Raw genomic sequence first — 25,787 nt, forward strand, 5'->3', positions numbered from 1 at the left:
CAGACAACAAGCATTTTCTAGATCTCTGCTAGATTCTTCCAGCAGTGTTTCCATACCAGGATGAATGGTTCTGTCTGTTCCCACAACCAAGAAAAGCATCCCAGGAATGCACAACACAAAACCCAGCATCAAACAACCAAAATATTCCCTTCCCCATCTTTCTACCAGAAAGGGGGACAGCTGAATGTCAGTCCCATCAGCTCAGATTCAGAAAGGGGAATTGTCTGGGGGTGATATTATGATGATATTTTATTTAGTCATCTGCTTTATGGCCAGAATATTTGGGGTATCTTTAAGAGGAGCCTGGGCAGGGTCACAGCCTGGGATCGCTCCAGTGTGCTCTGGGGATGTGAGCCTCATAGGCTCAGATTAAAAAAGGGGAACTCTCTGGGGCTGATTTTATGATGATATTTTATGTACTCATTTGCTTTATGCCCAGAATGTTGGGGATATCTTTAAGAGGAGCCAGGACAGGGTCACAGCCTGGGACCGCTCCATTCAATCGCTCTCTCCAGTGTGCTCTGGGTGGTGTGGGCTGGGGAACTGTCTTGGGGTGACTTTATGATGATATTTTATATACTTGTTAAAAATGGGTTAGAAACTGTTGTCAAATAGTTGATAATTGTTAAGCATGTAGTGTTAGTTTGGTCGTTATATTGTAAAAGGGGTTTAAAGGGCAGGTATAAGAAATCGGGTACCCAAGGTACCATAACACACCTAAGGAAAGTGTAATGGGCCAATCAAGCACCTTAAACCTTCATGCAAATGAAGGATCCAAACAGAAACCAATACAAAGGGACAAAAAACAGGATTAAAAGGGGCATCTGACCCAGGGAACCTGTCCAGTTCCACCGGGGACATCAGGGCCATCATCGGTGCTGCAGCATCCTCAGCAGGAACACTCCTACTCAGCCCAGGCCCCCGTGCTTTAGCCCTTTCTTTTATTAGAATAAATGCTGAAATCACTTTAGTACTGGGACTCTGGTCTCATTTTTACCATACTCATCTGCTTTACGCCCAGAATTTTGGTGGCATCGTTAAGAGGAGCTGGGGCGGGCTCACAGCCTGGGACCCACTCTGTTCAATCTTATTCCAGTGAGCTCCAGGGATGCTGCCTTGTTCTTCTTGTTGGATTGGGTTTTTTGCTAGCTTGAAACAAGAATTTTCTTCTCTTTCCTTCCTCTAGCCTGCAGGCTGTACCAGGAATTCTCCTTTTTGGTTTTTTGTTCCCTTGAACTGTTTCTGCCTTGGCTTGTGGGAGCAGTGGGGCTGCCCCGAAACAGAGAGCTCAGAGGAGCTGAACCACCAAGAGAAAGGGCATGAAACCCACCAAGAGGGCACTGAACCCACCAACAGGGCATTAAACCCACCAAGAGGGCACTGAACCCACCAACAGGGCATTAAACCCACCAAGAGGGCACTGAACCCACCAACAGGGCATTAAACCCACCAAGAGGGCACCAAACCCACAGCTTCAGCTGCTGTGAGGAAATTCAGCAGCTTTCCCATCTGCTCTGCTCTGGGCTGAGCTCCTCTTCCCTGCCACAGACAAAGGGACCCGTCACCATTATCCAGGCCATGTGGTCAGCCCTGTCCTTTTCTTCCCTGGGCATTTTTGCTTTTTTTGTTCTTTTTTTGAGGGTTTTTTCCCCACTAGTATCAATTTCTCTCAGTGGCAGAAGGATGTTGCTGAAGCCCTTTTCTCTACAGAGGAAATGCTCATTCCAGAGCATAATCCTCTGAAATTTGTCCCCAAAACTGAGACAGGAACTGTTCTCAACTAAGTACAGATGTACAGCCAAGAGATAGCTTTCACCAGGAGCAATATATCTGGATATACCTGGCCAGCACCATGGATAATTACATGAGAGCAGCACATATTAAAAACAAATAACTGGAGGTGCTCACAGTCAATTATTTCATAATTGATATAATAAAGAATTATATTATTTATTATATCAATTTATTAATTGATATAATAGATAATATATAATTTATATAATATAGAATTGATATAATATATTTATATAGTATATTTAGCACACTCCCCAGAGGAAAGCCCTCATGGGTATACACAAAATAAGGATCTCCTCATGTCAACTCACAACAACTGCAAGACAGAGGAACATGTTTCCAGACACCAGACTGAGCTGGCCTGAGTCCCATCCTGTGCCTGGTGCTTCCTTCTGGCTGGATCAGGGTGGAAGAAGTGCTTACCCAGCATGACACCCTGGGCAAGGCCTGGGGATTTCACTGCAAGAGCAGATCCATGTGGAATTCCAGCCAGCTGGATCTGAATATTGCTATAACAGTTTGGTCCAGATTGAGGTTTCTAATTTTCTGAATTTGAAAATTCACACGTAAGAAATTAAATTTGATTTTTTCAGTCAGAGATGCACAGATCTTTTTAGGGATGGGGCCCATAGGGAAAAAAAAGGTAAAGAAAAGCATTTAATTATCAGACTGAGGGAAATCAACATTACCATGTTGTCTGAAAGATTAATGATAACAACAATGCAGAGAAGCAGGACAACACTTTTTTAAAAATAATTTTGACTTAAGCAAATAATCAGTGACTTCAAAGACAACTATTTGGATAGGAAAAGGTTATCACAAGAAAGTATCTAAGACAAATTTTTGAGAATCAGTTCCTTGTGCCATTATTTAAACACTATTCCATCTTTCCTCATGTTCATGCTACAGATGAGGAACCAGGGTTTGGGATGCAGCACATTTGCAAGTGGAATTTCAGCCCTTTTCAGAGCTATCATGGCTCAATCTACGCAAAGGCTCTGGCATCAGCCTCCAAGAGATTTCAGGGTTTCACCCCCTGATCTCTGATTCTCTCACAATCACTGGGTTTCATCCCCTGACTTCTGTCAGAGACTGTTCTAAGGTGATTTAGAAAAACCACCCACCTTAGAACAGCCCTGGAGCCACCTCTGCTGCCCCTCTGAACCAAACACCACCACTGAGGGCAGAAACCTTCAGCATCAGACACTGTAAAAGTTCAAACAGTAGGTGAAGCTCAGCATCTCCCTGAAAATAAAATGTAGAGAAGAATGTGATCCCCTGATCACTGGAGGAGCTCTGCACTCACCTCAGTAAGCACACAGAATAAAGGCAAAAAGCTTTCAGAGCCAAATCTGGTGCTCTTTTATTAGGCCTTATATAAAACCTTTACTGGCCTAAAGATACTGATTTTTTTAAAGTTATTTTATGTCTTGTTTCTGAGCATTTGGTTGCATCCACTCCATATTTCCAAGCCTTTCTGCACCTTCCCCACTCCCAGAAAAATGAGATTTTCAGGCAGGAAAGCCCCAACTCCTTGAGTTCTTACTTCTGGATATTTTACACCAGGAACAAGAGCAAATAAAGATTTGGTGCTCCAAGCTCCCCACCTCACAACACTGACCATGCTGCAAGGGTGGGGTAGGGATTTCAAGAACAGAATTTTGCCTTGAAATCCAAATCCAAGGGCCAGACTTGTGTGAAAGGGCCAGGAAATGAATCCCATCAGGGACAGGATATGATAACGCCAAACTGCAGCTTTGCTGATAGAGACAGAGATTATGCTGAGAAGAAAAGGCCATTTTATCTCTTAATTCCTTAAGATGCTCCATCCCATCCAAGGTAATTGTGCCATTCCCTTCTCACTTCTCTGATTAGTTACCCCTGACAAGCCAGCAGAAACCCATTTCTGAAGCACGTGGAAGATTAGGAGTAAATCCTTGCACTTAACTCAAGTATAGAGGAAATTATAGAGGAAATTAGAGACTCATTTTTAATTAAGATCAAACTCCTCTCCCAAGAAAACCTTTCCTTCTCCCATAGAGGGAATGGAGACAGAGCACTGCAGGAATGAAAAGTGTGAAAAATACATATTTTATGATTGGCTTTTTGCAAATATTAACATTAATATTATATGTGTTATGTTAGAAAGTGATGCTGTATTAATTTTCTTAAGTAGTTAAATATAGTTTTAGGTTATAACATAAAGTTAAAATAGAAAATATGTAAGATACTTTTTTAAAGAGAGAACTTGCTCCAAGGTGGCAGCCACAGGACACCTGAATCTTTCAGAGAAAAAGAACTTCTTGCTCCCTTATCAGAAGAAACAAACTTCTTCCCACCTTGCTCAGCTCAAGAGGAAGAAGCTGACACTGACCAGACAGAATCCCGTGTTTGAATGGAATTTATGCATCATGTATGAGATGTATGAATATGCAACAGGCTTTGCTTTTAAGAGTTAATCCTCTGTTCACCTGTGTCCTTTTCTTGGGCTTATTTTGCCCAGAAATAGGTACCCAGACTGTTCCTAACTCTGTGTTTTTGTCTCATATTGTCCTAATCCAAATTGTCCAAATTTTTATTCCTCTAATTGATATTTTATAACCATTTTATTACTATTAAACTTTTAAAATTTTAAAACAAGTGATTGGCATTTTTCACAAAAGGAGCATACTGCTCACAGTTATATGTAGGGAAAAGCAGGGAATTCTGTCATCCATCAGGTTTTTCTCTCCTGCAGTTGGAGAATTCAAATAGGTTTTCAGCCATAAAGCTCAGTTGTCACTACATAATTTCCCTGACAAGTGTGAAGTGCTGTTAACCTCCAGAGAAGGTGTGTTTAGTCTTCTTGCTCACTCAAATTTTGTAAAAATTAGCACAGAATGCCAAGAGAAAGCCTAGAGGAGTTTTAAATAAAAGCTCAGGTATTTTTAAAACTAATTCTAACCTCTGTGATAGACCAAACATCCTGTGATTTACTTCTAAAACAAGATTTTTTTAAAGGAACAATATGCAAAACCCTCCTATTGCACTCTAAAAACCACAATGCAAATCCTGAGGCAAAGTGCAGAGAGAAGAAGCCAAAGGACATTGAAGGAAGTCATGACATAACCTGTGGAGCAATTTATGGGCTGGATGAGCCTGTGCTCCTCACTCTGGCAGAATGCCTCCCGAGGACTGATACAGCAGATAGCAACAGCTCTGTACTAATTGCAGAGCACAACTATCTCTAATTTGTGGGGAAATTCCTGGACATGCTGTTGGTTCTGCATGAGCTTCTGCTCCCTGGAGTTCATCCCTGGGGTCAGGGGACAGTGTCCCTGCAGAGATTCATTAAGGCACGACACCAAAGCTGCAGGAAGGGAACAGAATGTGCACAGAGGTTTCACAACTGCTGTCCTGCAGGTCAGCTCTGACTTGATTTATCACCACTCTGTTCCATTAGAGAAGGAGGCTTTGATAAAATCCAAGTTTTCTGTTCACAGAAAAATCTTATTTTTCAAAAACAGCATCTGGAAGAGAAACATGAGGAGAGCAAGCCAAGTGCAGGAAACACAATGATACATGACATATATATTCCATTATAATGGCTTGGCATTTGTCTGCTGGAGAAACAATTTCTTTAATTAAAAATGAGCTATACAACAACCCAGCCATGCTGTGCAGAGCTGCAGATGGATCTGAACTTTGGGAATTTCCTCACTTTTGACTGCTGATTTAGCACAGCACTAAAGTTCACTCTGGCACTTTATCTGTTACTAACTGGAGTTCAGATGAATACATGTATTTTAATTTGTGCACTTCTATAAACTAACCTCTGTCCTGAACTTTGATTATGAAACAAAATCAGGACCTGGGTGCCTTCTGCACTTATTTTCCCCCCTTTTACAAGGCAGGCTCTGCAGGCCAGCCTGTCTGATGGCACTGCAGTTGCACCACTTTAAACTTGCAGATGATTTGGTTAATAAAACTAGGATGCAACAAGCTCCTGGTGTACCTTGGGACACACTGGGCTTGCCCCTACAGTCCTCAGTGTGCTCCACTAATGCTGCCCAGTGTCCACACACCCTCAAGTGCACCAGGAAAAGGCACCATGCTAATGCAATCCTTTTGTAATGGTCATCCCAGGATGAAACAGAAGCCTTGTCCTGGGCCCCTGCAGGTGTAACATCTACTGCAGAACCTCCTCAGAACAACCCCAGTGCAAACACCAAGGGAAACCTGGCCCTGCCTCTCCACAAGCTGCCAAAAGCTCAGGCAAGGGATGCAGGATAGGAATACACAACCCTGCCCCTGCTGCAGCCTCTTTCCATGAGTTCTGAAACCTCTGTATGAGATATTTAATTCCAAACAATTTCAGCCTTTGCTGCCCAGGAGAGCCCCCAGCAGTTGCCAGTCCCAGTTTATCCAAGCCAACCTTCTGCCCACCTGTGCCCTCTGCACAGCTCTGGCCCCCTCCCACCGTGCCCAGCTGCCAGGAGAGCTCTGCCCTTGCTCTGCCTTCTCTGTGCCCTGTGAGCAGGCAGTGCTCTCCTTTGAGGAGTCCTGGGGTATGACACTCACCAGTTCTGGGTCATCTCAGCTGACTTCTCCAAGCCTCCTCACTTGAGCTCAGTCTGTTCTAGACATGGGCAACCCAAAGTGCAGGCTGCATCCCAGGCAACCTCACCAGGCCAGGGACAAACTTTATACCAAACATCATGAGCTGACAGAATCTCATTCCTTCAAACAAAGCAACTGCTCCCAAAAGTTTAAAGAATAATTAACCCCTCTTCACACTCTGGGTGTTAAGATACAACAGCAGAGAAGCTAAAAAGTAAATACAGACTATGGTAGAAGCAGTTGGGTTGGAAGGGACCTCTAAATATCCAATCTCTAGTGACCCATAGCTAAGATCCAGCACTGACAGCCAGGACTCCTGCTTCCCTCTGCCACAGAGGCCACTGATGTCCTGGCTGCACACAGAGGGATGGTGACAGTGCCACTCTGAGGGGGCAGAGCAGGGGGTTACACCACTGGTACCTCTGGAAAGAGCTGACGTCACCAAACCAAAGTCACTGAGCAGCAGCAAACCCTCTCTCCCTGTGGGACACCAAGGGCAAACCCCATCCCCTGTCCCCACACAAACATCCTGCTTGTTCTTTTCCTCATGGAACAGAGCAGTGCTGGACACTCTTGTTCCCAGCACCCTCCTCCTCCTCCCTGCTGATTCACCAGCCCAAACTCAGCCTTCCATTTCAGCAATGACCTCTGGGCTGTGGGCATTAATTGCTGCCTTCTCTACAAACACTGCTAACCCTCACTGACACTGCCATATCCACACAGCTCCCACCACAACCAGGGGTGCAGACAGGGAGAACAGTAATCTGGAGAGTTTGCTTTCAGTTAATCATGGAGTTTCTTAATTTACCACCTGCAACCTCACTCATGTCACACACTTCTCACACAACAGGAGTTTGGACAGCTCATGGACCTTAAAGTACAAGAATGAACACATCTTATTCAAATTCCACCCCTATCATATTCAAATCACATCCCTATCAATGACCAAAATCATCATTTTGGCAAGTTATAATACTGACAGATAGAATCTGGGTGGCAAGAGGAGATAAGATATCAAATTGGAACCTTTTTCTGCACACCCTGCCTTGCAAAAGCCAGTGTTTACTGTGGATTGCACCTCATGGAGAGAGGCAAGATCCCAGCTCAGCCTCTGGGCACTGAGCAGCACAGGATGGCTCCCTAGGATGAAATGCATGGGAGTTGGGATTGCAGTTTCTAGGGAGGGAGAAGATAAATCCCCACCCTGTGCAGTCAGATTGCACAGGAGGTGTGCAGACCCACATGCCCACCCCACAGGACCTGCTGGGCTGGCAGGAACAGGAGATGTTGCCACATCTGGGCCAGGCTGTCAGTGCCAGCCTCCTCCCACAGCAGCAGAGAGGCAGCAGGAGCTGGGGTAAGGCTCAGCCTGGTTTCTGTCAGCAGCTCTGTCCAGACACTGCCCTGCCACTGAGGAGCACACACAACAGTCTGTGATGTGTAGATGCCAACAGCCAAAAGGAAAGGGTCTGCACAGACAGATCAGTGCTAAAAATGAGTAGGCAGGACAGATGGAGCAGCCCACCCTGCTCCTGGAGTACCACAGCACTACCTGTTCCAGCTGGAGCTTCAGAGTCACAGGCTGCTTCTGTTCCACTAGTGCAGGCAAAGCCACAATCATGATTTGTACAGAGATCAGATACAATCTCACCTAGCCAAGCAAGCACAGTGCCCTTACAACAGCAGCCTCCCTACATCACAATGCAGAGCAGTGGCACAACATCTCTAACTCAAACTGGTCGTGTTTCAGCCAAAAAGCAAGAGAAAAAGCTGAATTGTCACTCCTAACAATGGCAATCAAAGCTGCTGGCACCCTAAGGCACAGTGCATCACAGCACTCCATAAACCTGAATCATATGATCACCAAAAAGCACCACCTGACTTTGACATTTCCATGTCAGTGTGCTGGGAGTGTTCCTACACCTTCCCAGCACCTAGCCAATGTGCTTTGGGGAGATTCAGAATTAAAAAAGGAATAGTGCTTGCAGATGCTTCACAGACATCAAGATTAAACATGCAGGAGGCATTGATATTGCCAGTATTTACTAGAGATATACATAAATATAAACAAAGTTTTCCTATGGATGAGACACAGCAAGTTCAAAAAGCTACTACAGGGGCCCCAGTAAAAGCTCACATAAACAGACAGATAAAAGAGTGAAAGGCAAAACATCCTTCCTCCAACAGGCATCCTCTGTCTCAGCAGCATTTCCACACAAACCTGCATTTTTGTGCCATACTCTTCATCGTTAAATCTCCATTAGGGATGGTTGGTGAATCAGCTCAACATGCCAAACTTACCAGCTGGGAAACAAAAGTCCAGAGGGGAAAAAAAAGAAAAAAGAAAAAGGCACTTATGCAAGGTTGCAGACTGACCTGCTCCAATTTGCATAGTAAGGATTTCAGTTATAAAACAAATAGCTAAATGTTAAATCTAGCCAAGGAGGAGGCTTGATTCAGCAGGGCCAGCTTCATGCTGATGGGAACCACAGAGGCAGCACAGGGCACAATATAAACAACAAATATCAGGCTACAAAGCTCATTAAACACAACTGGAGAAGCCTCTTTTTGTAGGGAGGTTTGTTCTGCAGCCAGGACAGCCCCTGCATCCAGGGGAGGCACTTGCAGGTCATCAATGTGAGCGTCCACAAAGGATGGGAAATGCTGTTGGTTCCAACAGGCAGCTGCTGTTGGTGCCTGCCAGGCTGCTGAGGAGTTCCCAGTACCAATTACAGGACACAGAAGTGTCAGAGCATGGTGCAACAGGGAAACAGGGGAGGGATATGCCAAAGGAAGAAATAGAACAGATCAGCCAGAGAAATCCTTTGTCAGGGACTGTGTCAGGAGCGGTGCCTCAGGCTGGAAACCTCCCCTGCCCCAGCAGAGGATGTGCTGCGAAAGAAGTTGGTGCTGCAAAAGAAATTGTGTTGCTTTTTGTCAGTGAAACACTTTGTCTTTTGTACAAAAACAGGCAGATAGGCAAAGTGACAATGACAACAACAAAACAAAGGGGAAAACACGACAGAAAACACTTCACACTGAGCCAGGCTGCCCAGAGAGGCTGTGCAAATTCCTGCATTGCTACGTTATTCCTTGAAAAACAAAAATCTTCAAACCCCTGCCTTGAATGACAGGTGAAGACAGATCCAATCTGGAACAGACAGATGGATCAGATGATTTCTTGAAGTTTCTGTGGAATCTTCCCAGTGTAACCAATATCCACGTGGTCTTTACTACACTATGCAAGTTATTCAGTAAAATAAAATAGAATTAATTTCGACCAAGAGCTCTGGAAAAGGCAATACAATTTAATTTGCATTACCTTTTTAAAAGAAGCACGTGTGAAAGCACAGGAAAGGGATTTATAAGGAGCAGAAAGGGATTTAAAAGTTCCAAGATCCACATACCCAACATCCCCAGAGCATTTCATTCACAAACCTCAAAGGAGGTCAGAATTACAACAGCCTTTTTGGACCTGGGAGAAACAGATGGAAAAAAAATATTTTTCTCAAGACTTCTGAAAAAACAGTGGCAGAGATGGCACCACTATCTCCCTGAATATCTAACCCATCAAAGCACTTGGGAAGTCCTTCTGAAGTGTTTACTTTGCAGACACAAAGTATAAATATTTTCCAAAATAATCATTTGGCTTTCACAGGCACAAATGGAATTATCAAGGGAATCAACAGCAGAACTCAGAGCATAAACTCTCAAAATAAACCAAAGTTTAGATTCCCTTTGTGCTTCAGCAGACTGGGATGAGGAGATGGAGACTCCATGACAGGTTCAGAAACTGCAACATGGAATTTTGCCAGTCTGTGCCACACTCCTCTGCAACTACGCAGGTGATTAAACATTAGCTCAATAGAAATTAATAATGGAAATGAAAATATCTCTTAATTTCAGTGCCAGTTCAAGTCAGCATCACATTTAATTCCATCATTCTGAAGCAAAAAAAAAAAGGCAACAAAAATATGAAAAAGTTGGCTTTATTTCTTCACACATCTTTCTTTGCTTATGCTGCATCTGGGCCAGCCATGGCTGTTTTATAGACCCAGTTTTACTTATTTAGAATGGGATAATAAAAACTGTACCAGTGTATGGGAATGATTTCCAGAAAGCCTGATGCAGAAACATTGTAGCTTGCTGTAGGTTTTGTTTAAAAGGGATTTCTGTAGGATCTTTTTTTTCTGGAATAGCAGAAAGTATCAGCCACATGCACAGAAGTCATTTTTCCACAACAAGAGCTACTGCACAATCACATAACAGCAAGAAATGAAATGCAGCAATGAGGGAAGTGCATTTGCTTTGTGCTGCTCAGAGCACACAGGCTGCTCTCAGCAGAGCAGGGAAAGGCTCCAAGAGCACGGGGGTGCTGCAGAAAGAGACTTTGTGCAGTGGCACACTGAGAATTCTGTGTGTCCCCATCAGTGTCAGCCACGTGGGGTGAGACAGGGAGGACCCACATGGAGAAAACAGGGCACAAAAAAAAGACCAAGCCCAGTTCCTTACTCTAACCTGGGATTCTGGAGTGAGCATGGACTGTTCATCTTTATTCAACAACTTAAAGTGGTTGTTTTATAAAACTGACCAGTAAAACAAAGGCCAAGTCATGCTGGAGTTTGACATTACCAGGACAATCATCCAAAGTGCTCTCCCTGGCCAACAACACCTGAAATTCTACCATAAACACCACAAGAACAGTGATAAAGGAATAACAGCCAGAGACTGATTACTGGGGGCATTAAGTCAAAAAATAGTGCTCTCAACCCATGTCAGCAACTTCCTTGGTCATTCTTGAGCCCTTGGGAGATGGGGAGGAAAAGAGCCACAAGGTATTTATAAAAGGCATCCATGAAAAAACAGATCTCTCCATAAATATCTGTAGATATCTCTATAGATAAGTGCACACAGTGTCTAACACAGGCTGGCAACAAGTCACATCCAGGTCTAGCTACCCAAACCTGGCCTTTCCCAGAGCTTTAAAAGTATCTAATCTTGCCATGCATTGTACTCTCTGCAAAGTGGTACCAACACCAGGTACCTGGGGTATGGAACTTGCTTTATATACTGTCTCCTGTCCTCACCAGAATGATAAAACACCCTCTGAAAAAAAGAAAAAAGAATTCATTTCCCCAAGTTTCATGGACAGAGGCAGCATTTTGATAAATAAACCCAACAGCATCAATCAGGAGGTGGAACACACACCTTGACCCATTTTAACCACCCAATAGCACAACAAAGAATCAACCTGGATCTCCTCACAGAGCCACATCCCTTGGTACCAGAACCCCCACTCTGGGTTCTCCATCACTTCTTGTGCTAAACCAAAAAGTACAAGTGGGATAAAGAGGAAACACACCAAGAACTGCTCCTTGCTTGCAGATTATGGCAGCCTGCAAGGCTAGAGGAGCCCATACCAACCTTGGCCTCAGCAGATATCCCATCTATACTGATTCTAAGAGCATCTCCTTAAAAAACCCCAGGTTTTTTGAGGTTTCCCTTAAGTGAAGGCAGCCCCACATCTCTGCTCCTGAGATGACAGACAGGCTCCAGCACAGCTTCTCCCTGCTGTGCTGCAGGGGCTGGTGCTAATGTTGTCACTTGTGCCGTGTCTCAGAGCTGAGCCTTTGAAGTCCTGCACTCCCAGAGATTTCTGGTAGGCAGTGACAACTTTCCTGAGAACACAGCTGTTTGATGCAGACTCCCTCCTTCCTAATCCCTGGCAGGCTCTAACAGCAGGCAGGTAATTTCTTAAAATGCTGTATCTCAGACCTAAATGTAAAATCAGGAGCTGCACGATGTTCAAAAGCATCACCACACCAGCAATGACAAACCCGTGCTGATTAATGGGGCTCTCTTGGAGCACTGATGGGGACAGGAATGCTCTTACCAGGCAGCTGGGCAGAGGCCGACCAGCCTGGCCAGGCACCCCAGATATATCTCTGTCCACAGGCAGACCAGTTCTTGAGTTGCAAGTCACCCTCAAGGAAACACTTCTAGCCAGCAGGAATGGATGGACAGGTAAAAGTTGACACCCATTCCAGCAGGATGAGTTTCTGAGACAAGGTTTGTAGGCCTGTGAGACTGATGCTCAGCAGAGCAGCAAATAACACTCGGTGCTGACACAGTGCTTTGTCTCCCAGCGCTTCCAAAACGCCGCTGCAGCCTCTGTGGGTACTGTGGAGATAACAACTCCTGCCTCGCCTCTGTCTCATCCCTGGATGCTGCCCCAAACATCCTTTGCTGTTTGTGAAAGGGGCAGATCCCTCCTTCACCTGCCTGGCTGCTCCTGCCAATGTCAGCAGCTCAACCCGGGCCTTCCTCAGAGGCACATCTCGCACCAGACAAAAACCCACATCAGATCCTGCAGGATGTGCTTAATGTCATATCTGGATCGTTAAACAAGAAAACCCGAGCGAGGACACTGAGCCCAGCAAGCAGCCAAGCCTCCCAGAGACAAAAGACAAATTTCCTCCCGTTCCAAACCCAAAACTCGCTCGGCCACGGATGCTGACACCCCCTCCCACGTCGGTCTCCATGGCACCAGGCCGCTCCAAGGCGCCGTTCCCGTGCCCCAGGAGCGGGGAGCGGGCCCCCGGCGGGCCCGGGGCTCTGAGGGTGCGCGCCCCCCGGCGGGCCCGGGGCTCTGAGGGTGCGCGCCCCCGGCGGGCCCGCACCCCTCCCGCAGCACCGAGGGAGCCAGCCGGGCTGCCGGGGATGCTCGGTGCCTTCCCCAGCCCAAGGACAATGCCGCCCATCGGGTACCGAGCGGCGCATCCCCGCTGCCCGGGCTCCTCCCGCACCCTCTCCATCCATCCATCCATCCCTCCATCCATCCCTTTGTTGTGCCGTCCCTCCCGCTGTCCCCCTTACCCTGTGCCGCCCTGCTGCGGGGCAGGGGGCTCGGAGCCGCCGCAGGATGCGAGCTCGGCCGGCAGCCGCCCTGCCACTCCCTGCGCGGCCGAGCCCGGAGCCGGGAACCGGGAGGAGGAGGAGGAGGAGAAGGAGGAGGAGGGAGCTGGGCGGCGGCTCGGGCAGCGGGGGCGGAGGAGGATGCGGGGCCGGCACCGCCGCCGCTGCTGCCGGGCCCACACGAACAAAGGGGCCGGTCCGGGGCCGCCCCGCGCCGAAATCCTCCTGGTTGCCGGGCCCTGGCGCCTCCCGGAATGGGGTGGGAGGGTGGAAAGGCAGCGCCGAGGCTCCTCCTGGCTGCCCGCAACTCCGAGCGCTCCTGCTCTAAAATCAGAAATAATCGTAAAATCGCATTTTGCTCGCTGGAGCCGCCGCCTCCGTCCCCGCAGCACTGGGATGGGGCTCTGGGAAGGAGGAGCTCTCCCGACGCACCTGAATTTAGGTGGTAGCGATTTTGATTGATAAAAGAAGGGAAGGGCAGGAGGTGCTTCCCATAAAATGAAAGGAGAGACCTCCCCCAATTAGCCGGGATTTAACGGGGAAAGCAGCAAAGAGAACACACCTGCAGCTTGGAAACTCGTTGACTGAAAGCAAGGATGGCCGGGCTGAGGTGGTGACCATCACTTGGCCTTGACCACCTCCTGCTGCTCCCTCCCAGAGCCGTGCCTGGGCAGACATTGCACGGGGATACCACGGAGCAGGGACATACAATCATTTAGGATAGGAAACCCCTAAAAGCTCATGGAGTGCAGCCACTCCCCCAGCACTGACAAGGCCACCACTGCTCCCTGTCCCCAGGTGCTAATTCTGCACATCTGTAAAATCCCTCCAGGGATTGTGGCTCCACCACTGCCCTGGGCAGATGTGCCAGGGCTGGACAACCCTTTTGATCAGGAAATTTTCCAATCTCCCCTGGTGCTACTTGGGGCTGTTTTCTCTTGTCATGTCTCTTGTTCCCTGTGAGCAAAGTCTGACCCCACCTGGCTGCACTTTCCTGTCAGGGAGTTGTGGGGAGTGAGAAGGTCCCCCCTGAGCCTCCTTTTCTCCATGAAAAGGAGCATCCCCAGCTCCCTCAGCCACTCCTCATTACACTTATGTGTCAGACCCTTTGCAGCTCTGCTGCCTTTCTCTGTACATGTTCCAGCACCTGTCTGGTGCCTGTGCCCTCAAACTGCATCCCTAATTTAGACAGGAGTGAAAGTGCTTGGCACAAAGGCCATAACTCTGCTCCGTGTACTTTATTACTTCTGCAGACACCCACATCACCCAAGGGGCAGCCCAGGATATTTTGTACATCAGATGCTGTGGTGGGAGGCCCCAGGGTATGCAGAAAGAGAGGAGGCTCCCACCCAGCAGCAATCCCCAGATCTGTGGCTGTGACGCTGCTCTGACTTGCCCGTGGGAGCCCAAAAAAGCAGAGATAGAAATGAAGGAGGTGCAGGCAGCAAAGCAGAGAAGAATAGAGCTGAGGTCAACTGAGCATCACCCAGAATATGAGATTTGACAGTCCTGGCTTTAGCAAGATGACCCAGTCCCAGGAGGCAGCTGTAGGCATCCTCATTTCTCATCTTGCAGGGAGGAAGCCAAAGTCAGAAGTGAAATGGTTGGTCCAAGCCAAAAATAGAACCTGAAGCACCTGACTTCAACGCCTCTGCTTCAACTGCTACTTACTGTATTTCCCTGACATTTTCCTACATCCAGGCTCAAGTCATTGCTTTGCAGTCTGTATACAAGAATTTTTGTCTCCTCTCCAATCTGTAGTTGCCTAGGGAGACAGTATGGCACCAGGAGAAGAGTGAGATGAGAAGGTGCCTGTTGAATCAGGCTTGGGCTCCAACAGACCTTCTCACTTCTCCATCCAGCTCCACCCCTGCTATGCCAGCTCAGTCAGTCCCCATCCTTAGGTCCAAGTCTCTTTCCTTACCCAAAAGGTGGCAGAGCAATGATGGTGATCTCCCTTTGTGAGACTAACAAGAAGCATTATATGCAGACATGCATTTGGTAAGGAGGAGTATAAATTTAAAGAAGTTCTGAAAAAAAATATCCTCTTTAATATTTTCAGGTGCTTCAGGGTAGGATTTCAAATCAGGAATTGCTTAGAAGTTAAACCTCATTTTTGATCAATTGGACAATTTTATGCTCAATTTTATATGCACTAATTTGTTATCAGTACAAATAACTTCCACATAAATGTTTAAAGGACAGCCCTGTTCTGCATGACAAAGAAGGTCAGCAGGTCTGGGGTTATATTTCACCTGCAAAAAGTATGTGGCTCTGGGAGGAGAATCAAGCCCACTGGCTTCAATGTGATGAAGCTAGAAAAAAGTTCCCAGCTCTTGCAGTCATTTCCTTGAATCATTTTGACAAATCTGCCTCTCTGCTAAGCTTCTCCTGGGAATTCCCAGGGAGAGCAGGAAGGATCATCCAGGGACAGAGCTCTGGCAGTGATGTGGCTGAAGTGCCTGTAGATTTGAATTTGTGTCTTCTATCAAGTGCTCTCCCACAAAGCTGTCCCTCAGCTTTTGTTGTTCCTGCTTGTCACAAAGCTTCAGGATGACTATAAATGTTGAAATGCCATCATCCCACAGACACTACTATTTCCCAATAACCATTTCTTTATTCACAGGAGCTTATGTGCAGGCAAAGAATCCCTAACTGATGTCCCAGACAAGGGAGAGCACAGGAGACACGCAATTGTTAATTTTACACAGGTGAGCAGAATAATGACTTTAATTAAACCATTATATGTAGAGAACTGGTATGTAATCTCTGACATCTCTGGGCTATCACATTTGCCTGATAATACTCTCTACTACTCTCTTGTTTTCTCTGATATGATATATATCTTGTTTTGAAAGGTGGCTTCTCACAGATAGGCAAAACTGTCTCCACTTGAGTGATCCATTGCTGGGATTTGACAAGTATTTGCATTAGCTGTTGGGATCTCTAAAAAACTTTACTGCTGTTTTCTTTTAAATTACTCTGACAAACAGAAGCATCACACAGACAATGTAGCACAAAAACCAAGGGAATACTCATGCCTGCATCTAGGGAAACAAAAAGAGCAAACATTTTGTGTTTTGCTGTTATCTATATTTTTTAAATAAAGACAGCCAAAGTGTTGAAGTACCTTTCCATTTTATTCACCAGCATCAGAGATAAAGCACCTCTCTGGAAAGAGCTGATGAGACACTCAGCTTGTCACATAGCAGTAAGTTACCCACCCTAATGCCCCAATCCTTCACTTGTTCCCCAAAGACAGCAACTTTTAAAGATGTCAATTCACATAAAGGCCACATGAAGGGGTGGCACAAAGACCCCAGGTGCCAACAAGGGCTTGAGTTGAATCCCTACATTCTTTTCCCTACCACAGGCCTATAAATCCCTGCCTCTGTACTGTGGGAATTGAGTGGTGGCAGAAACTACATTTGAAAATATTGCACAACTTCATTACTGTCAACTTTCAGTTCTGTGATTTCCAGCACCTCAAAGGTGCAGCTGCAATGACAGCCTAAGCTCCTACTGTTCAGTCAGGCTGACACTATAAAGAGCCTTCTGCATCTGGGGGCAGAACACAAAATTCCAGCACTGGTGGGAGGAACAAGATTAAAGCAGTGATCTGAAAAAAAAGCTGTTTTTTTCCTTTGATTACAGAGCTGCTGAAAGACCTTATCTTGAGGATCAGTGGCTGCTTTAGGCCTTACTCATTCTAGGCCAAGACTAAAGTTCAGAAACTTCTTATAAACAGTCTTTAAATGAAAATTAAGATCTTGCATGGTTGCAATGACTCAGCCAAGTGGCAACGTGTTTTCAGGCATTTGTTATCTGACCCAGAGCCACCACAAGGCCTCTAATATCCAGCAGATTCTGTTGTGTCTAGATAGGTGAGAGAAACCCCTCATCTTCAGACATTTATATCCAAGCCAACTCTCTAGGCTTTCTATATAATGAGTGCAGAGGAACAGACTCTGGGGTAGAATTCCTCTTATTGTACTGCAGGCACCTAAAAAGGATAAATTGCTCTCTAATGATGCTCTCCTCCATCCATGAATTAAAGAGATATTTGAGAACTAGCCAAATGAGATGTTTAAAGTTAAGTGATGAGAATCCCACTCATCTCCCTTCCAGGAACACTCAGCACAGCTGATGGAGCTTATTTGGGTACATGCAGCTCAGAGGTGTGTGCTGGATGCACTCCTGTCTGAAGGCATCACTTTGTTCTGTTTCACTGGAAGAAATGAGACTTTTGGCCAGGATAACATGGGCAAGGTCTGGCTCCAGGACCCTTTAGGGGAACACACATGGCTTGTGCAGTGTGCTGGAAAGAGCTCTGGGAAAGGTTTCTACAGTTGACTTCTGTGAGTTCCTGTCTATTTCTTAACATAAAAGGAAGTGTGGGCAGAAATATGTTGAAGGATCATGGCAGTTCTCATTAATTATGAAGATCAAGAGGAGCTCTTACTGCTTTTTTAGTGTGTTTCCTATACTGAAATTAGTGCATTAGCTGTTACTTAAATTTACTCCAACCATCAGTATAATTTAATCATTAACACAGCCTAGTTCCTGTTGTTCCACATTTTGAAAGTAAACTACCTTGCTGCAGTAGCAGTGATTGCAAGGAATGTGGGACAGCACTCCACAGAAAAATAAAACAATAAGATGGATCATGCTGCACGATTGAAAAAACAGTGCCATTTTCATGTTTCCTGCCCATGAGCCCAAAGGCAAGTGGATGTTCAGAGAAATTCAGCATCCATTAAGTGAAGGCCTTCTGAAATTCTGTGTTTGTCCAAATACCCTATGCAAGTTCACACTGGAAGTGGAGAATTTGCTCTTTTATTAAGTCAGTAGATTATTGTCAGTCTTTCATCTGAGGATGAAGCTCCTCTTTACAGATGAAGTAAATGAATCATAGAGAGAATAAATAATATCTGTGAACATAGCTGTTCATTCAGCTGAAACAGAAATGTGTTGGTTGACATCTGCATTTCAGAGTCAAACATCTACAACTAAGCATGACTGAAAAAAAAGCAATACAGGAGGATCAGAGCATGGAGAGACTGAAGGGAGATTTGGCAGTAATGAGCATAACATCTTATTCATGGGTGGCAGGGAACAACACAGCAAAAAACCAGAGGTTAAGTAGTGAACAAATCATTCCAGCACAGTACCACATATTTATTTTCCCTGTTATGTTTCTTTTCCCTATCCCCACATTGCAAAAAACCCATATTGCTATATTTAAAGACCATTTTTTGTCCCTGGTAGATCTAGAAGTACATAAGCAGATCAATCTGGGCAGCAGATGAAAAGAAAGTAGAACCTTGTTGGAACCACTCCATCATTGCCCTAAAGGCCCTAAACCTTGTTGCTTGTCTAAATCAAGACTAAAGAGCACACTGTCCTTTACTTAGTTCATTTTCAAAGATCAGGGCAACTGCCAATTGCACTTACCCATGCTGGCACAGAGATAAAAGAGACTTGTAAGCCTCCTGACCTCAAAGGTGAGCAAAACCCACCTTATTTTGTAGACTTGGAATCCAATTTGAGAGGGATAAGTTTATTGTCCAAAGGCCCGTCTAACACACAGAATCCAGGTAACCAGATCCTGGCATTATCATGTTCTTCATCCAGTTCTTGCACTTCTCTTTATACACATTCAATCCAGCTGTAGGGCTCCCAGTGTAGTGTCCTATAGTCTATTGTTTAGGAGAAGCATAGCCTGTTTTATAAACCTCTGATAATTCCCTGTATAATTCCATGTGTCCTCCAAAAAACAGGGAGACAAAGATCCACCATAATGGGGCAACTCTGCATTTTTCCACTTGTCAAAACATCATGAGCATGCCTACAAACTCTCCAAGCTCAGTCTCAGTGCATTGCAAATCAAAATTCCTTCTAGATCAATATTTTTTATTGGATGTCAAAAAATTATTCCCGCGTATATAGCTCTTCTTGTTGTCACCAAGGGTGTCAAGATTTATTGTGTTCTCTGACCTCATTAATTAAGTTCTGTAACAAACTGGAGCCACCCTGTACTTTGTGAGAAAAAAGAAAAAAGTTGTTTGTTTCCATGTTGTTTGGGCCTGGCCACAAAGACTGTTTTAGACCCAAAAGAAGCAACAGATGTTTTCTAGCAGAGCTACAGAATGTGCTGTGAGAGGCAGGAGAATCCTGTTTCCTTTTCATGAACTGGAGCATGTTAGAGGATCAAAGCTGAGGGACAGGAGCCAGGATGAAAAATTTCCTATCTCTGTCCAAGACTTCAAAAAATATTTCAGTACCTACAACCAAAGCTGTGTTTAATGGGGAAGGGGAGGGAAATGAGGCTTCAGTTTGACACTTAAACCAGGATTTTAAAATGTCATCAGTAGGCAGTGCCTGGACATGGCTTGGATTGCTGCTGTGGCTGTGGGCACTGAAACATCCAGTTCAGTTTCTCAGCCTTTAATTCTCCAGAAAAGCAAAACCATCCTTAAAAAGGCTCTGACTCTGTAATTTAACATAGGGAATGCTTTCCCAGGAGATGCCAAGGCACACAAGGAACAATCTTTGTAGCAACTTGCAGATGAGAAAAATTGGAGCATGAAGGCCCACAGTCCCATGCAGGATCACCTCCAGTCCACTGATTCCCAGTCACTAAAGCAGCCAGCTGGTCCCAAACAGGTTTGTGTGGTGGGTGTGATGTAAATCTCACAATAATGAGCTCTGCCAGAGCTGTATGTGAGGTATGGAATAGCAGCAATTTTCCTGTGTAAGGTAGGAGTCTGTCAACTGTACAACTAACTGCCCTCTGCTTCCTGCCAAAAAATTGATATTTTTAATTAAGGAGAGGTTTCAACCAAAGACCATGTCTGACCTAATTTAAATTCCACAGTATTGGGCAGAGCATTAAAAAAATATATATATATACATAAATAAATATACTGCCCACAGTAATGGGCAGAGCATAAATACCCAAACCCTCAGCACATCATGTCTCAGGACTGATGGAACAGGCTGTTATCCTGTCACCAGGAGAGCACTGCAGAACCATCCACTGATCCCTGCTTTCAGTGCTCAGCAAGATGGTAAAAGGTTTAAAGAAAAGGTTTATAAAAAAAGAGGTTATTTTCTAATGCAAAAATATTATTAAAAGGTTTATAAAAGGAGGTTATTTCTTTATGTAGAAATAATATGTCCTGTGACAGGAGAGTTGCAAGATGCCCCAAATGACCTCAATCACCAACTGGATATTGCTGCAGGGATTGCCAGGAGCTAAGGGCAGCCTTGACTCCCAAAAATCCCAGCCTTACTAAAACAGATGTAGAAAGGCTGAGAAAATTGATCCTTTGCCAGGTGTTCATTTTCATTTTAGAATGTTTATTACAGAAAATCCTTTATAACATGGATTTTGGCTGTCAAATGCTGTGATATAACCCAGATCCAGGAACTTGCACACACTCCTTCAGTTTCCTGTCAATTTAATTGTATTAATTGCACTACATGAACTACATATGTTCCAGTAAGAAAGAATCACTGTGAAAATGCAGCCAGTGTGATGTTCTGTAGAGCACTGCACAGCAACACATGAGAATTGGATCCTAATCCAATTTTTGGTTTTACTGCTGGTGTAAAATGGAAACTCCCTCCATGTCAGCAACTGCTTTCCCAACAGCAAAAGAGAAACAATGATACTAACCTGATCTGTAAAGTGCTTTAACTCATCAGAATGAATATGGAAGGCACACATTCAAACAGCTAATGCTGCCTTCTCTGTTCCAGCCCTAAGTACTGACAGATGAGCTCAATATTATATACAACAAATGTGAAGTTAATAAGTGAAAAAACCTCAAATATAAAGCTAACAAGTGGGAAAATACAATTAAGGTAAATTATCCTGTGGAATTCAATCCCAGAATATATTAGAGGTAATTAGCATAGTTATATTGCAGCAGTAACAATGGTAATTCTAATTAAAATTTAAAAGTATGAGACAACTCAACTCTTGAAGAAAAGTAAACTTCTCTGAACAGATTCTATGATTGTTGTATATCACACTTGAGGTTTGTTTCTCTTTTCTTTGAGCGTGTGCTAACAGTGAGCTTCTCAAAGGGGGTGTTTGCCTGAACAGGCATCTGGCCTGTTCCAGTCAGTAATCCACCTGTACCTTCCATTTCACATCCTCTGCAATACTTCTAGGAATGTCTGTGGTAACAGAACAGAAATAGCAGGTTACTATCTGAGATATTTATTGAAGAAAGCAAATAAGAAATTAAAATAACCTTTTTTTTAATGCAAAACACAAATATAAATTAAGCCATATAATGCCCATTTAGCATGCTAAGAAAAGAGATGAACATACTTCCAAACTGGGCTTAAAATGTCATGGCAACAGCTGTCCTCCCAACAGACTGAAATTCATTTATTTGTTGTATCCAGGCAAGTTTGGCAGAGAAAGTCCCTGCATTCACACCTATGTATCACACCAAAAGCTGTGATTTTTAAGCAGACTACAAATACCAACCAAAAATCCAAACAAATGATTGCACCTTGTTGGGGGTTTTTTTTGTTTGCAAGTGGGGTAGATTTAAGAGATTATTAATGATTTGTGACATCAAGATGGTAAAACAAAGCCATATTGCACTTCCAGAGAGAATTGCCTTGCAAATGACACACTGCTGTGACTTTCAAGTCCCAATAGTCAAGGAGCTCAAGTCTAACAATTTCCCCACTTACAAAATCTGCTCATGCAGATCCTTCTTCCCAGGGCTGATTGATGTGACTGAAGCCCTGAAGTTGTTTCATGGAACATAAAGAAGATATTAGAGATAACCCCTGTAGACAGCACTTCAAACTTGCAGAGCAGTTTCACTCTCCCTATGCCCACATTGCAAAAACCCCATATTGCTATATTTAAAGGCCAGTTTGTGTCCCTGGTAGATCTAGAAGTACATAAGCAGGTCAATCTGGGCAGCAGATGAAAAGAAAGTAGAACCTTGTTGGAACCACTCCATCATTGCTGCCTTGGGACTGTGCTGTTTTGAGAGGTGCCAAGTGTATGAAAAATATTGTAAGCCTATATTCCAGAGCAGATAGAAGAGTGAAATACTTCTGTACCAGTGTGGACTTGCAGGAGGCAGGCATCATTCCCACACAAAACAAGACCTGTCCCACAACAGTTGTGCCATTTGTTTTCACAGGAAATGTGCCTGGGGACTGCCAAAGCCAAGGCCTCAGCAAGGACCTGCTGCCACCCATCTCTCCTGGAATCCCTGATCTTTGCAATCACTTCCCAGCTCCACAACCCACATTCCTGCCACCCATCTCTCCTGGAATCCCTGATCTTTGCAATCACTTCCCAGCTCCACAACCCACATCCCACAGTTGGCCTGTATGAGCTTGTCTCAGTGAGAGATGATTTTGTCACCACTGCCATGAAACTTCATCCAAGCACCCACTGCTAGAAGCACATTGTGCTCCCAGCCTGCCGAGTTCAACAAGGAATAGCAGCCCCAATTTAGCAAAAGTCATATATCCAGGTTAAACTCCACCTACAGGAAGTATCTCCAGAAAATCAATTAGATTAATCAGCTGCACAGCAAGTGCACAGTTCCCTAATCAGGATTCCCTGTGCTGTATTTTTGAGGTGCAGTGGGATGTCATTAAAAGATAGCATAAGCTTTTATTTTCTAAACCCTTCATTTCTTCAATAAAGATCCACTTTGCTGTAGCATAGGATTTTTAAATTATACTCTTCCCTTCTACTCTGTTTTCCAGCTACATAAAGAGCTCAAATACCTTGCTTACACTGACTGATGTGTTGGGGAAATAAAGTCTACTTCATTTGCTATCTTTTCAATCATTCATTTCCATAAAATTCCAGTTCTAATAAATTGATTTATAATCTACAATCTAGACCAGGTGGGGTATATCAGGTTCCTCTGTACACCTTTCACTTGATGTGCATGTGTGCACACAGCATGCTGTAGCACTGTACCCTGAGGTTATTTTCTGTAAGTAATATTTCCATTCTGGGATGAGGTTTACTAAGGACAGTTGTGATTATTACACTGATACAAGGGAAGTTCATGAGGGGGATTTTGCTGTATTCTGCTTGTATTAGGTCAAACCATCCACTCACAGTTAAGCCCAGTGAAGCTTCTGGCAGATAATCTGTACAATCAATCCCATTTTTAAAGCTGCTGTAGATGCACTTTACAACAAAGATTGTGTTTGCAGCTCTGCATTTCTCTATTCCACTCCAGCAAGTCTCCTACAGTGGAAGAACTCAGTGCAGGTGGCATCAGTGTTTGTATCACCCATCAACAGATGAACCCTGCAAGGCAGAGAAAGCAACAGCACAAGCCCAGCTCATGTTCACCCTAATGACAAGATGTAACATTTTGTGACCTTTCAGCACCTTTATCACCTTATGCCATGGCATTTCAGGAGGTTTTAAAGTAGGAATTCACTGATCAGACAAAAAGGGATGTCTCTGAAGAACAGTATAATCACAGAGGACTTAAAGCACACAGTTTATACAGCCCTACTGCTTGGGAAGCACCTTGCCTGACTAAGAATCCTCCTCTAGTGTAGCAATAAACCATATTTTACATGAACAACAACTGCAATATAGAGCAAATGCCTTGAACAACTTAGTTTAAGAAGTGGATGAAATAACCAAATAATATCCATTGTACAAGTGGAAGAATCTGCATTTCATGTCTAGAGATTGAAACTAATATTCTTCAAAATCTAAGACCTTTTTCTGAGCTATTGGTCAGCTTCTGTTTAACCAAACCTATACAGTGTCCTACACAAATACCCTGCATGTACAAATATGTAAATACATGCACACAGACATGCTTATTAATATGCATAAATCCTGCACAAATGTAATTGTTTAAGTCATTAAAGAAGGAAGTCAAATGTGCTAAGTATAGGGAATAAAGGCCAAACCTCTCTCTTCTTGGGCAAGGCATTTCAAACTTTCCTGGTTTAGTTTTGCCACATGTGTATTGGCAGCATCTTTTTTCCAGTAAATGTGCCAGCTGCATGAAAGGTTTTTAGCCATTCAGGTAAAGTTTCTATCAAAATGTCACTGACAAGCATACATGCAGAACTGGAAAGCTAAATCCCAGAATAGACTTGGAAATAATGATAAAAATATATCTATCAAACTGACCTGTTCTTAGCTGATGAGTACTGAATTTGGGGACTGTCTTAGGAGAATTATTAAGGAGGATCCAGAAATGGTGTGGGAATCAGTCTCAGATCTCAGCTCTGGTACCAGTACAAAAGTCAAAAGAAATACCAACACAAAAAGCTTTGCTTGGCAGCCTGGAAATCTCCAGGACAAATGATGTTTAGGGGATAATAGTTCCTAAAGCCCAGGAAAAAAAACCCATAGTAAATACTTTTGGTATTTACTCATAAGAAAGTAGTATTTGACATCCCTTCACTTCATTTATTAAGTCTTCAAAGTAGGAGCTCAAGCACTGTAACCACCAGGGTAAACATTATTATTTAATATTATTGTTTGCATATCCTGTCTATTAAATCTGAACAAAGTGCCAAGACAAGAGGAGCTGCAAGAAAACTTAAGCTAATGCAAAAGAATCTTGATAAACTCTTGAAACTCATGGAAAAATCAAAGTGTGATTCAGCTATGACAAGAGATTGTACAACTCTGCATTCATCTGGACAGATAATAAAATAAGAAGGGGAAAAAAAGGTGGGGAAGAGACTGAAAACCAAGCATTAGACATCAAAAATTTCAGTTCAAACTGCAATGTTTTAATTCCTTAGTTACAAACTGCTTAAAATAAGGTATTACAAAGTCAGCTGTTCTTCAGTGCTGGCTCCAGACAGCACAGCTCACACTGCAAACAGCCACTGGACTAAACTCTCAAGCCCTTTCCTCTCTCCTCTGTTCTCCTTGTCAGTGAGGCCAGAGGCATCAGCAACCACAGCAATAAAAAGCACTGGCAGTGGTTTCCTCCCTTCATGGCTCCAGGAGAACAGCTCATATTTTATTCATGAAAAACGAGGCCTCTGGAGGTCTAAGCAAAAAAAAACAGGAAGCAAATATTTCTTGGGGACAGTTGGTCACAGGCTGGCGAGTGTCCAGGACACCAGGGAGGAGGGGCAGGGGTGCAGGGTGGAAGGATGAAAGCTGCTTTCCCTGCAGCCTTCCTGCCAGGGTAGGGAGGAGATCACAAAGGGCAAACTGCACCCAGAATGTCTGGAAATCTCCAGGACAAATGATGTTTAGGGGATAGGAAAGAGGATCCCAAAGGGCAAACTGCACCCAGAATGTCTGTGTGCTGACCCAGAGGGGAACACACTCAGCTGCTGTCCTGCAGTGGGGATCCTGCAGGGAGTCACTGCCTCAGAGGGGCAATCCAAGATGTGCAGTCAGCACAGATGCATTGAAGGATGGGATCCCCTCAAGGTTTAGTTGGGGGAGCTTAATATTTACCCCAGCCACTTGTACA

At 44.4% G+C, this 25,787-nt stretch overlaps 1 protein-coding gene across 4 annotated transcripts in view; it reads right to left on the reverse strand.

The window, feature by feature from the left end:
* CLIP2 (CAP-Gly domain containing linker protein 2) overlaps nucleotides 1-25,787 on the reverse strand; it is a 311,706-nt gene that overhangs the window by 284,924 nt on the left and 995 nt on the right. For 3 of the 4 annotated variants that reach the window (XR_009115389.1, XM_058037409.1, XM_058037406.1), the window contains exon 1: nucleotides 13,270-13,628. The exons of the other annotated variant lie outside the window; for it this stretch is intronic. The gene's annotated coding sequence lies outside the window, so the exon portion shown is untranslated. Of the gene's footprint in view, nucleotides 1-13,269; nucleotides 13,629-25,787 lie in introns of those variants that run through there. 4 annotated transcript variants of the gene reach the window in all.

This window comes from Melospiza georgiana, chromosome 19, assembly GCF_028018845.1.
Source record: "Melospiza georgiana isolate bMelGeo1 chromosome 19, bMelGeo1.pri, whole genome shotgun sequence".
NCBI classification, from domain to species: domain Eukaryota; kingdom Metazoa; phylum Chordata; class Aves; order Passeriformes; family Passerellidae; genus Melospiza; species Melospiza georgiana.